Source organism: Lissotriton helveticus, chromosome 7, assembly GCF_964261635.1.
Source record: "Lissotriton helveticus chromosome 7, aLisHel1.1, whole genome shotgun sequence".
Taxonomy (NCBI): domain Eukaryota; kingdom Metazoa; phylum Chordata; class Amphibia; order Caudata; family Salamandridae; genus Lissotriton; species Lissotriton helveticus.
The window spans coordinates 405,654,767-405,668,148 of NC_136068.1; the positions used below are offsets into that span (position 1 = coordinate 405,654,767).

Consider the following 13,382-nt stretch of genomic DNA (forward strand, 5'->3'; position numbering starts at 1 on the left):
CAGCGCTAGCAGTTAAAGATGGGGGGCCCCCTCCGCACTCCAGCCCAGCGAGGCCACGGAAGATGGCCGGCACCCCCGTCCCGCTCCCCTCCTCACCGCCTCACAGTAGAGCCTCAGTCCTCCGGCACCGCAGTTGTCCGGTCCCGGGCCGGGGATCCCACAGCAGACAGCCGGCGGGCAGCAGCTACGCACACAGGCTGGGGTCGCTGCTCCCTTCCACCGCCGTCCGGTCCAGCGAGAAGGCCAAAGCCGCGGTGCCGCGTGAAAGGGCTCGCCGGCGCCGCCCACAGTAGCAGCCAGGCCGCAGGATGCGGCGGAACACCGACCACGGGTCCGTTCCTCCAGTTACAGGGGCTCGGCGGGACTCTTATCGCCTCTCCGACACGCTTTCCCCGGGACGAGAGGGTCCGGGCAGGGGAAATGACAGGATATTAACGGTCTTCGGGACGGAGCTGGTGGAGCTCACGTCCTGTCGGCCATGCTGCTTGGCCACGCCCAAGACCGTTTACTTGTTAATGGGGCTTTGTTGTGAATCGACCGGCCCCCATAGAGCAGAGCGTCTCGGAGTCCGCGCTGCTGCGGCTGACTCCGAGACAGGCTTTCAAAGGAATGCTTCCTAATTAGCAGCGGTTATGTGCCAAGTGCCCTTAATACTGGTGTCATCCTGCGACACACCCACCATTTACAGGCGACACAGTACTGTGTCGGGACACACAGTTTGGAAAGCTCTGACCTAAAGGAAGAAAAGGAGAAGCAGGATCATAAGAAGGAACCAAGAGAACATGGACAGAAATACCAGTAGGACAAACATCAGGGGGATCAGGATCTTGCTGACATGGGGGGTGGGCTGAAGAGGGAGGCAGCAGGGCGAGGAAAACCCCCAGGCAGTGCTTAGTATGTAAAAAAGAGTGCTTAGTATGTAAAAAAGAGTGCCAGGGCTCGTCAGTGGGCCACTGCAGCTTCCTCCCCCCGTTGCCCTGCCAGCGCTGTCCTTGACAGCACCAACACAACTGCTAACCATCACACTTCTATTGGAGTAACATTTCCAACGAGGGAGTGCTAGGCTAGGAGGATCATGGCCAGAGGGACGGGAGGCTCTAAGTCCGATGTAAAAGGAAATATTCTTAGTTATAGACGCTTCCCGAATATTATTCTTAATTGTGCTTCCTAGCACACATCTCCTTTAAAGACCCTCCACCTTTTTAAGCAAACTTAAAGCACTGCGAAGTCCGTGCTGATGCCATCCTGTTTCTCACTCGTATGTGTTAGAGAAGAGGGAAGTTCGGTTTCCTCTGATGGGCTTGTGTGACGTGCGTAGGTTGCTTCTACTCTCTAGGGCCCTGCTCTGCGTTTGTGTGCGGCTATAATTAACCAAGTAGGCTGTTATCAGGCAACGGTGCAAAGTGAAAGTGAAAGTGAAAGTGAGCGCGAGGAAACTGAGCTGCAGAAGAGCCACGGATCAAGCTCCTGCCAGGTGAGGGGGTCTTTTACTACGGCGGGCAGGGGGTGGAGTCAGCGATGGTGGACATGTCTTTACCTACCACCTGTGTTGCTGGTGTGAAGAGGGGGCGGTTGGTCGATAACGGGAAAGCATGGGATGCTTATTTTAGAGCTCCCTGCGGTGACCACGCCCGTTCGCTTACACGACAGTAGAGCCACAAACTGGCAGCCTTACAGCCTTTTCCGAGGCTGAGTTCGTCGGGCACGTTCCTTACACTTATGGCGACCCCAAAGCTTAAACATTTAAGGTCGCAGTTTAGTCTCGTAGCATCGAGGCACCTAATGAACCACAGCTTTCAAGCGCCTTAAACCGAGCTACGTCATGCGGAGCGTGTCTCTTTAAGCTTTCACGACTACTTCGTACTTCTAGGCGTGTGAGGAAAGGTTGCCCTTCTCAGTATGAGGAAGGCGCACACTCATACAGCACATCCAATGACACCTGACCTGTTTCTGCTGAAGTCCGAGAGATCATTTCCCTTTATACAAAAGTCAAAATGATAGGCTTTGCCAGAGCTAGATTTTTTAATGACTTTTTATTGTTTACATAACCTAACTGGTCAGTCTACCTTTTTAATTCTTAATGTGATCAAACTAACTTTATCGCGACGTGACAATGTGCCAAATTCGAGTCGTTGATGTTAAAACTTCTACACTAATGCTGTTAACGGATTGGATGAAACGTTTTACGGTATTTCCAGAGTTTGGTGTCTGCAGGGAAAGGCATGCGCTGGCATGGTAGGGTTACCTGTAAGGTGAGTTTCTTTATAGGAAGTTTTGGGGCAGGGAGGTGAGCTGCGAGACGAGTTCCTGTCTTGGAATCATTCTAGTGTTCTTCCACCTGACAAAGTGGGGTGAACGGATCCCTTTCTAACTACCCGAAGCGACTGGCTCCTCGATTGGTGTACACTATGGAGGCCAACATAACCAGCCCAACCGAAGGTTCACTCTTTCAAGTGGGCCTCAGTGCCTATAAGATCACCTATCCCCAATACCTCTCTAAAAATGCATAAAAAAAATTCAAACATAACTTAATCAAAAGAAACCCAGAAACACTTATATCAGACACTTACTTCAGCATTTCTAAAGGCGACATCATGTCAGACCTAATCTTCTTCAAGAACAAAAGGGCCCAATGGAGGAAATCTCTCCTATCTTTCTTCGGTGCAAACAAATACAGAAAACTCCCCATGGTTTTAGTCTTTCCACTACTTCCTCTCCTATATACAAAATAGATCTCACCATTACTATCTACAACAATAGGATCGTTCTCATTCAAGCTTCCAATCGAAACCTAGAGCAATTTGACAAGCTCTTTCCGAAGATCAAAGACTTTATGTTGAACAACTTGTATTCTTTATGACAAGAATTAGATCTAACCACCTCAAGCACCTTACAAAGCGACGCCCCCACTTCCTCCTCAGATTTACCTCCCCCTGCCCCAATTCCCTTCGATTGCCCTTGCCGACCGGTGATCTGCCTGAACCACATAATACAAGGCCATTAACTCTATCACCACTATCAATCCCTGGGCCATCACTTTACAGAACACCGCTAAGAACCAATGAACAACCTATTACACGGGACTCCCCTACTAACGACTCTGACGTCTATGGGGCATATGTAGGTAATTTCCATTTTGCGATTCTCATTCAGCGATTTTTAAGGAATCGCTATTTGAGAATTGCAAAATGGAATGTAGGTGATAAATCGCAATTTTTTGCGAATCTCTAAAATTCCTTAATTGCGATTAGCAAATTACGAATCACAATTAAGGAATGAGTGTCCCATTCATTCCTATGGGCCAAGAGGCCCATAGGAATGAATGGGGATACATTCTCAAATTGCGATTTTCTATGAGAAAATCGCAATTTGAGAATAGCAATTCCAAGGGTGCCAGGGTGTCCAAAGAACACCTGTTGCACCCCTGGAATGTGCCCGTAAGTACATGTGGTGCACATACATGCCCTAAGGGCATGTCTGTGCGCCACATGGCACTTTGAATTTAAAATAAAAATGTATTTTGACAGGAAATCGCAAAATACCATCTACTTGGGGCAGGTGGTATTTTGCGATTCCGTAAGCCAAAATCGCAATTTGCGAGGCACCCCTACATTGCATTTAAGGAATCGCAAAATTGTGATTCCTTAAATGCTTCAGCAAAATAAGGAATCGCAATATTTGCGATTACTTATTTTGCTATGTGGCCCATACATACCAAAACGCCGTTTGCGATTCGCAAACGCCGGAATTTGCAGATTCGCAAACGGCTTCCTACATATGCCCCTATATCACTTATAGACACCCTCCCCTCTATCCAGATCCTCACACCCAATCTACATTACGGTCAAGGCTTTCTGGAACTCCTCCCACACTCAATGACCAAACCTCTCCACTTCCCCTTTACCGCCGCAGATCTGTCTAACACACCTAGACTCCCTCCCCCTTCTCCGGATCTACACATTCAACTTCCGCCCCTCTCCCACCACCCAGATGTGCTGGCACGATTGGACGATATCTCCAACCAACTGCACCTTCTCTCCAAAGAATTCGACGTTTTGAAAGCCCTCTCACTTGAATATCTCCCCTTGTTAAGTCCCCTCTGCTCTCATCCAAACTGGCCCAGTACCACCGCCAGTGTCACAGATAAAGCTCCCCATCACCATCCCTCTTCCCCTTCTACCGTCCCTATTCATAACACAGCTTCTCCCCTCAGATGCTCGTTGACAGGGCCTGCGTCCATTGAAACTGATAGCCTCCTCAAGCCCTATTCCTCAAACACGGACTCCAACTCGAGTACAAAGGGAGTAATTCAAACAATTCACTCTAACCCGAACAGAGAACCCCACCACAACCGCAGAGTCATAAATAATGACAACCTCAAGAGAGTGATCATCAATCAGCCTCCTGCCCCCCATATTCCGGCTACACTCAAATGCATACTACTCAACTGCAGATCTGCCAACAAACATGCCTCTGAGATCTTCGACCTCATACTTCATAATGAGATAGACATCATTATCCTCACAGAAACTTGTCTCACCCCCTCGTCCACTCCGATTCTAGACCTCTTGGTGCCCCCCTCCCATGACATAATTCATCTGGACAGATTTACGAAAATAGGAGGCGGCCTAGCCTGTAGGACACTTGCGATCTCCTTCTCAGAATCCTCTTCCCCATCAACCTGCGAATACCTTTGCCTCAACATTTCCAGTAACAAGCAGCTAGTTTGCAAACTGCATACATTCTATCACCCTCCGGGCGACAATCTACCATTCATTGAACAATTAATGGAAATCACAGCTGACAATGTGGATTCAATGCAGCCCCAAATTTACTTGGGAGACTTTAACCTTCATTGGTCAAATCCTAACGACCAAGCTGTAGCATGCTTAAACTCCTTCTTGAAGGATCAAGATTTGGTTCAACATTGTGACCAACCTACCCACAGGAAGGGGGAAACTCTTGACCTCATCATCTCCAAAGGTCATTCTATCACTTTGAACTCCATCATACCCTGTGATTGGTCTGACCATCATGTCATTTCCTTCCATGTCAAAGTCAAAAGTAACTTTATTTCGATTGAATTTACAATCATAAAAAATACATTTAAAACCAAATATTTGCAACAATTTATAAAAATTTTCATTTACACAATAAATACTAAGGGAAGCATAACACTATAAATCAGGACGTTGAAGGATCATTCGGATTCAACTAAGCACTGACACTCTGTACAGAAATATAATAGCCCAGTAGTCGATTGAACAGATATGGAGTCTTAAGGTGTGGTAGCCAATATTTGGGAATGAATTTTCAAACAGGCTTTGAGGTAGCAGGCTACTGATTTGGCAATGAACGGAGTATCTTAGTGCTGAAGTGCCAAAAGCGCCGGTCTACATCTACTCAAACCTAACTGTCGAAGAAGTGTAACCAGCCAGCGCTTACGCGGGGTCTCATAAAGACTGCAGAAAAAAGTTACATGCAGAGTAGACTGGCGAGAATGTCCATCACACGGACAGCTAGGTAATTCACGTGACCAGTCAGAGGGCACAGGCAGTGAGACAAGACGATAAAATAAATCAAACCGAAATCTGGTTAAAACATATCTCTCGTAGTTAGACAGAAAAAAAGACAAATAAGGTTGAATACCAAAGGAGGATTGAATCATCGTTAAATGAACATTTGACTTTTTACCAAGTTCTGAGCACAAGCGTAAATCGCATAAATGGGCGACACATAGTTTTTTCAAAGTTTTTCTTGGTATGGCCAGTAGTGATGCAGGGTCTGTGAAAAATGCAGGGCAGTTCAGATCATTCAAGAATTTAAAAACATATAACAGCCAGGGAATCTTTTTCCAATAGGTCAGTGTAAGACAATCAGATATTAGTGACCTAGTGAGATGGCATTGCTCCTGGGTCCATATGCGATGCCAAAGAAGGATCGGCTGGTATTTAATGATGTCAGATAGATACTCCCAGCCGAGCTCTATATGGATGCCATAAGTAGAAGCGCTTCGGGGGAGGGCTAGTATGTACTTCAGAAAATCATTTTCAATAGTTTGGAGCTCACTAGCGGGTATATAGCCCCATACACCAGCTCCATAGGTAGCCACGCTCATACATTTGGCTTGGTAAATCTTCAGGATTACGGCAGGAGCGGGCTTGCCTAGTTTCCTTGAAAATGAAGTCAGCGCCGATGTTGTGCGTTGAAACTGCAGTTTCTTGCTGGAAGTGGCAGGTTTCCAGGACAAATCTTTATCAATAAGAATCCCTAGATATGGATAGGTGTTAGCAGTTTCTAACCTTGTCTTCCCAATCAAAAGAGATTTACATTTTTGGGCTTTCTTACCAATGTTCATAACAAAAGTCTTGGACTTATTTACTTTAAGTCCAAGAGAGAGCATGAATTGGCAGTATTTGTTTAGTTGGATCTGGAGTTGATTGGGTGTCCTTGCTAAAATGACAGAATCGTCTGCATATAATAATGCAGGGATTGGGCGGGTGTTTATGCAGGGCAGATCTTTGCTGTCAACTAGCATCGCTTGCTCCAGCCCATTTGTGTAGATGTTGAATAGGAATGGAGCAAGGACGCACCCCTGCCTAACGCCTTTAGCAATGTCAAATGATTCCGAAAGCTCCCCTTTGATGCCATATCTCACGCAAGCTTTTGCGTCCGACTATAGCTCTCGGAGAAAATTCAGAAGTGCAGGATCTATGCTCAGATTACTCAAGATCTCCCAGAGCTTGGAATGAATTACGCAGTTGAATGCGGAACTCAAGTCCACATAGACTAGGTAAAGATTACCGCCTTTGGCCCAGGCATATTTACCCATCAGCAGAGTCAGATTTAAGGCCTGTTCAACAGTGCCCAGTCCCTCCTGGAATCCAAACTGTAAGTCGGTTAAGATCTTATTCTCCGAGGCCCAGTCCCGGAGACGCTCCAAAATTAGTCTACCGGCGACCTTGCCCAGAGAATCCAAGAGGGAAATGGGCCTGTAGCAGGCTGGGTTGTCGCGTTCTCCTTTTTTAAATATGGGTAGAAGCACAGAAGTGGACCAGGATTCTAAAAGGCCAATCTGAGTCACTGCGGACATGACCTGCGTAACAATTGGGGACCAGAGGTCTATATTGCTCACAAAGATGTCTAATGGGACCCCGTCAGGGCCGGGCGCTTTACCGGTCTTTGAGGAGGTCAGCGCAGCAGTCACCTCCTCTAGGTCAAAGTGGAGGTCGATAGGGTAGATATTGTTGCTTGTGGGAGCTGCCCCCTCTGATCTTGAGGCCTCGGTTATTAAGGTGGGGTCCCCAAAGATCTGTGAGTAGTGCGCTACCCATTTATCAGCGGGTACTGCCACATCTAGATGCCGTACAGCAGTTGCATCAGCTAAAAAGGGGGCCTTAACTGTTCTCCAAAACAGGGTACAGTCTTTACTTAATGTGCTCTGATGTAGTTGGGCCCAAAGGTTGTTTTTTGTTTCCCGTTTACGGGATTTTTGTGCCATCTTATAGTTTTTTCTTAGGGAGGCAATTAGGGGCATGTCCCTGACTTGTTTGTGTAGAGCACTTTTTAGTGCACGCAGGGCTTTACGGCAGTGAGAGTCAAACCACCCTCTGGAGTCCCTATCAAGAGTCTTATGTTGGCGTGTAAGCTCTTGTCGTATAGCTTCTAGGATTTTGACAAAGCTTGAGAGGATCAACTGGGGAGGTGAAGACTTCTCCAAGCAATGATAGATTAAGGGAAGGGTTTTATGGATAATCTTGCTAGTGACCTCTGAGGGATTGATCTTTGACCATTTAACAGTATAGCCATTGATTTTACTCATCTCCAGAGATTGCTGCGTTAAAAGGCTTGTTTTCGAACAGACTGGGGATGGGGTATTTAATACTATAGTAATGCTGTTTGAGTAGTTGTCACTTGAGGGATCAGTACCAGTTATAAAATGTTTTAATCGATTATTTAAGGATTGAGAACATAAGATAAAATCAATAATAGTAGAAAACCCTTTACCGTGAAAAGTCGGCTTAAACTCAACAGCAGGACTCACTAGTTCGTTCGCATATTCAAGTTCTAAAGCAAAAACACAATTGTTTAAGGCGTCTCCAATACTACTGTGGGCAAAGTGGGCCAGGGGGACGTCGTGCTCGTCTTGGAGCCCACAAGTACCTTTTTTATAGGTATTGCACAAATAAACATTAAAATCTCCGCCCCACACAACATGACATTGTAGCTTCTGGTTCCTTGTTTTCTGATCTTGCAAATATGAAGTAGTTTCCGACAAGGATTTTACACAGTCACCAGATGTGGCATTATTATACATATTAATGAAATAATAACAGGAACTGTTGTCTGGGACTAATTTGAGGATTTGGAGGATTGGAGATACTAGCGGGACTTCCGTGATCGTGAATGGAATTAAATTGGAAATGTAGATAGCTAAGCCACCCTTGGGTCTTCCATGAGCAGACGGTGAGGCCGGAAGATGAAATGTTTTGAAGCCCTGGATGTGAATAGGGACAGTTGCCCAGGTTTCCTGAAGGCAAATTAATTTATAATTATTGATCACATCTAGCCAAGACTGCAGATGAATTTTGGATCTAAGGCCAGCTACATTCCAATATAGGACTGGAAGATCCTGGGTTGATGGCGAAATAAGGTTTGAAATCTGTGGTTCAACAGTGGAATGTTGAGGTCGGGGCAGGGACTAGGTAGTTGGGACGGGGGGGAAGGAGGTACGTTTTGGATCGCAAGGTTGAGGAGTAGTGAGTTGTTGACTCAGAAGTGAATCAACTAAGGTAGTTGACTGGGTAAAACACGAATCCTGATAGATAGATAATGACGACTGTGAAGTCAAGGTTTGCTGGGGGATACAGGACTCGGGATAGATATCAGACAGGGATGGCAGAATGAAACCAACCGCCCGAGTGCTCTTGTAGATAGATTTGGGGTTGAGCGGAGCATTGTTAGGGCCGTTGACTAGGGTAGATGGAGTTGGTGGTCAGTCAACCAAATCCAAGCAGTCATATCTATTGGATAATGGTGGTCCTCTCCAGTTGTTAAAGTGGCCGGGTGGTGGGTTACTAAAACCATAGCCTGACCACTGGTCTCGGTCTCTGTTTCCACCCCAGTTCCCTACCCTCGTCCAGGACCATGGAGGACCAGCGTTACGTCGTGTGGTCGGGGGATAGAAATACGACAAATTATGAGTAGCTATCCCTTCAGTAGAGGTATGATCACCCCAGGAGCAGATATGCTCAACTGTATTAGGATCTGCAAAGTTTACTATAACGCAGTCGCCCAAGATGTTTTTCGGTTCGTTTCCTAACCAGGGCAGTCTGCGCACAATAGTGACTCTGTTGTCCATGAAGGTTGGAAGAGGTCTGTTGTTGGACAACCAGTATATTACTTTATTTTTTAGTGACCAGACCGGTTCGTCCTGGTTAGGGGAGAGTTCCGGGACACCTGTCAATATAACTACATACGGGGATGCCTCGGGTGGGAGGTGGATAGGGGGCCTACTTCTCTTTCGGATTTTCGGAATGGTGTTAAATCCAGTAGAATTATTAGGATGGGTGGGAGCAGGGGTAGGAACAACGGGGATGGGAATGGAAGAAAGAGGGTTTGATTGGGTAGATGGTGTTGGCTTAGGATTGGTTACGGGGTGAGGCGGTAAAGGATTGGAGGATTTGAGGAGTGGTTGCGGCTTGGTTGTAGGTGCTGATGGTTGTTTTTGATTAGGCTTCTCTGGGGCTTTTTGTTTATTGATATTGGGATTCTGCGCAGAAGTTGCAGGCTTTGGTGTGTTTGTGTTAAGAGTTCTGAGTCTACCTTGCGCCAAGTTGGAATCCTTCTTATTTCCCTTACTTGGGTTTAGGCCTAAAGACAGTTGAGTTAGTTGGGACTGAACCGTATGCAGAGCCTTTTCTATTGGTTCTAAATAAGATTTAAATAAGTCTCCAATTCTGCTAAGCAGTAGGCTGTCATTTCTGCATGTGTTAGTTGTAAGGTTACCGTTTTCCATGTCTCCTTCACTGTCATAGCTACTGGAGCTGGTACAACTAATATTCAGGTTAGCCGAGATAGGATCCAATGTTTGTACACTTGATAGGGGAGGAAGTTGGTAGGGGGTTGTGGGGTTAAGGATTTGTAGGGAAGGATGAAGAACGGAAGGAGTAGCAGGGATAGTTGCAGGGGGAGGAGTGATGGTATGGGGAGACTTAGTAGTTGCCTTCTTCTTTGATTTTTTGGGGATTGCTCCTTCTCGTACACCTCTATCTATAGAGAAGGAGGGGGTATCATCTGTTTGGGTAACAAAAATGGCTGGAGATTTTTCAAGAGAAAGATTGGATTCGGAAAGATCTAGGGACGCTGATAGGTCCACTGTACGAGGGACAGTGCATCTCTGCATATGCTGTCACAGGAAGGGGTAATTCAACAGGTCGCTGGGGTTTTTTTGCAGTGGCCAGTAAGCCCATTGAAGAGCGTCTGGCAATCATCAGGTCCTGAGAGACCCTCCGTTCCAGTAAAATAATACCCTGCTCGATGGCGTCGTTTGCTTTAGTTATGAACTGGTCTATAGGGCCAATAACCTCGGCAGCAGTTTGAGCCTGCTTCTTAACGGTGTTTCTGGTAGTTCTCGGAGGCATGGTACAATAGAAATTGTAACAGGTGCAAAAGTACAGTGAGACTAATAGAACTAATAACAAGATTATCGGGACCTGGATAAAGGTATAACCAGTGACAGAATGTAAAAGCAAAACTGAAATAGGATGGCCCAGTCCAGTCCTGCCCGGTCTTGATCGGGCTTAAACGGGCCCGCCCTTGGCCCGGGCTTCGCCCACGCTTCGCCCGCGCTTCTCCCCGCGCGCGTCCCGCGTTGCGTTTAGGTCCGTACAGTTTATGGTGAGCGAGATAGGGGGCGTGGCCGCCGGGGGAAGAGGCACCAGCTGTTAGGTGTAGAGGCTGCTGGTCCTCGCAGTCCCCCGGTGAAGCCAACAGGTAGCCTCAAGGTCTAGTGCACGCTGGGAGCGTGCAGGCTGTCCGCCGATTGCGGAGAAGCTCCCACCAGCGGCACGACCTTTCCTGTGCAGGATCAAAGTTGAAGAACGCCCTCCGTGTTCAGCGTTAAAGTATCCTCCTTAATGGCAAAGAGAGTTCGAGCAAATGAGCAGCACCCGCGAAGCGGGTGTCGCGAAAGGTAAATAGGGCAGATGGGGGGCATGGCCGCCGGGGGAAGAGGCACCAGCTGTTAGGTGTAGAGGCCCTCAAGGTCTAGTGCACGCTGGGAGCGTGCAGGCTGTCCGCCGATTGCGGAGAAGCTCCCACCAGCGGCACAACCTTTCCTGTGCAGGATCAAAGTTGAAGAACGCCCTCCGTGTTCAGCGTTAAAGTATCCTCCTTAATGGCAAAGAGAGTTCGAGCAAATGAGCGGCACCCGCGAAGCGGGTGTCGCGAAAGGTAAATAGGGCAGATGGGGGGCGTGGCCGCCGGGGGAAGAGGCACCAGCTGTTAGGTGTAGAGGCTGCTGGTCCTCGCAGTCCCCCGGTGAAGCCAACAGGTAGCCTCAAGGTCTAGTGCACGCTGGGAGCGTGCAGGCTGTCCGCCGATTGCGGAGAAGCTCCCACCAGCGGCACGACCTTTCCTGTGCAGGATCAAAGTTGAAGAACGCCCTCCGTGTTCAGCGTTAAAGTATCCTCCTTAATGGCAAAGAGAGTTCGAGCAAATGAGCGGCACCCGCGAAGCGGGTGTCGCGAAAGGTAAATAGGGCAGATGGGGGCGTGGCCGCCGGGGGAAGAGGCACCAGCTGTTAGGTGTAGAGGCTGCTGGTCCTCGCAGTCCCCCGGTGAAGCCAACAGGTAGCCTCAAGGTCTAGTGCACGCTGGGAGTGTGCAGGCTGTCCGCCGATTGCGGAGAAGCTCCCACCAGCGGCACGACCTTTCCTGTGCAGGATCAAAGTTGAAGAACGCCCTCCGTGTTCAGCGTTAAAGTATCCTCCTTAATGGCAAAGAGAGTTCGAGCAAATGAGCGGCACCCTTCCATGTCAACTTGGAGGTATCTCAGATTAAACCTCAAACTACTAAATCAAAGATCTGGAGAAGAGACCTCAGAGACATCAATACAGCTGACCCAGCAACCCGCTGTAAGCATGCCCACTCTCTCCAAAGAGACTTAGTCGAAGTACATGCACTTACAGATTTCTATAACTCTTCTATTTCTAGCATCATGGACGATATTGTTCCACTCCAGCAAAAAAATGCACCCTCAAAAATATCTAAACCGTGGTTCAATAGCAACCTAAATTCGGAGCGTCGCAATCTTAGGGCCTTAGAGCGCTCCTGGAGATCCACTCCTTCAGCTGTCCATCTAAAAAACCTTAGATCAGCTAGAAGCTCTTATAACAAACAAATCAAGACAGCCAAGGCCTAATTTTTCAGATCCCAACTTAACCAAGCTGCCAATCGACCCAAGAAACTGTTCAAACTGGTTAAACAACAATCTGTCATAGCCCCCAACCGATCAAATCCGGATGTCAGTCCTCCCTCATGTTTTGACTTGGCTGACTTTTTTACTGATAAAACTAGACTTATTAACATTGATCTTGAAACCAGGAGGTCTCTATTAACATCCAACGAACCTGCACCCTCCCTGGTCACTCCAGACAAGGCTGCTCCACTTAGCAGAGGTATCAAGCACAACGCTTCCTGGGACACCTTCACCATCCTAAACGGAAATGAAATCAATAAGGACCTTCGGAGTATCAATCCATCGAATCACTTCAATGACCCTTTATCACCCACCCTCTTCAAAGCAATTGAAGATTCTATCTCCCCCATCTGGACAAAGATCGTCAATGCTTCTCTCTCACAGGGTACGATCCCAGAGTGTCTAAAAGAGGCCCAGGTAACACCTATTTAAAAAGAAACCTACAGCAGACAGTACAGATGTTAACAACTTCCTCCCCATCTCCAGCATCCAACACAAGCGAAAACTCTTGGAAAAATGCATCCAATCTCAATTATGTGCACACAACAAAAACTTCCATCTCCTAGACCAACACCAATTGGGCTTTCGTAGTAGGCACAACACTGAATCAGCTCTCACTCATGTCATGGATGACATCCTAATAATGCTTGACAGAAATGAATCTTGCCTCCTTATCCTACTCGACCTTTCCTCTGCCTTTGACACTGTCAATCACGACAACCTCCTAGATATTCTGGAGCAAAGGATGGGCAGGTGATGCAATGGTTTTTGGCCTTCCTCCAGCACAGATCCCAAAGAGTTAAGGTGAACCACTCTCTCTCCCACCATCCCCAGTCACCATGGGGTTCTACAAGGATCCTCCTTATCTCCCATTCTCTTTAATTTGTTTCTGGAACCATTAG

At 47.4% G+C, this 13,382-nt stretch overlaps 1 long non-coding RNA gene across 1 annotated transcript in view; it reads left to right on the top strand.

Moving 5' to 3' along the window:
- Positions 1-1,372: 1,372 nt before the first annotated feature.
- Positions 1,373-13,382, top strand: part of LOC144766790 (uncharacterized) — a 278,901-nt gene continuing 266,891 nt past the window's right edge. Inside the window, exon 1 of the long non-coding RNA XR_013597930.1 lies at positions 1,373-1,474. This is a non-coding gene — a long non-coding RNA (uncharacterized LOC144766790). The remainder of the gene's footprint in view (positions 1,475-13,382) is intronic.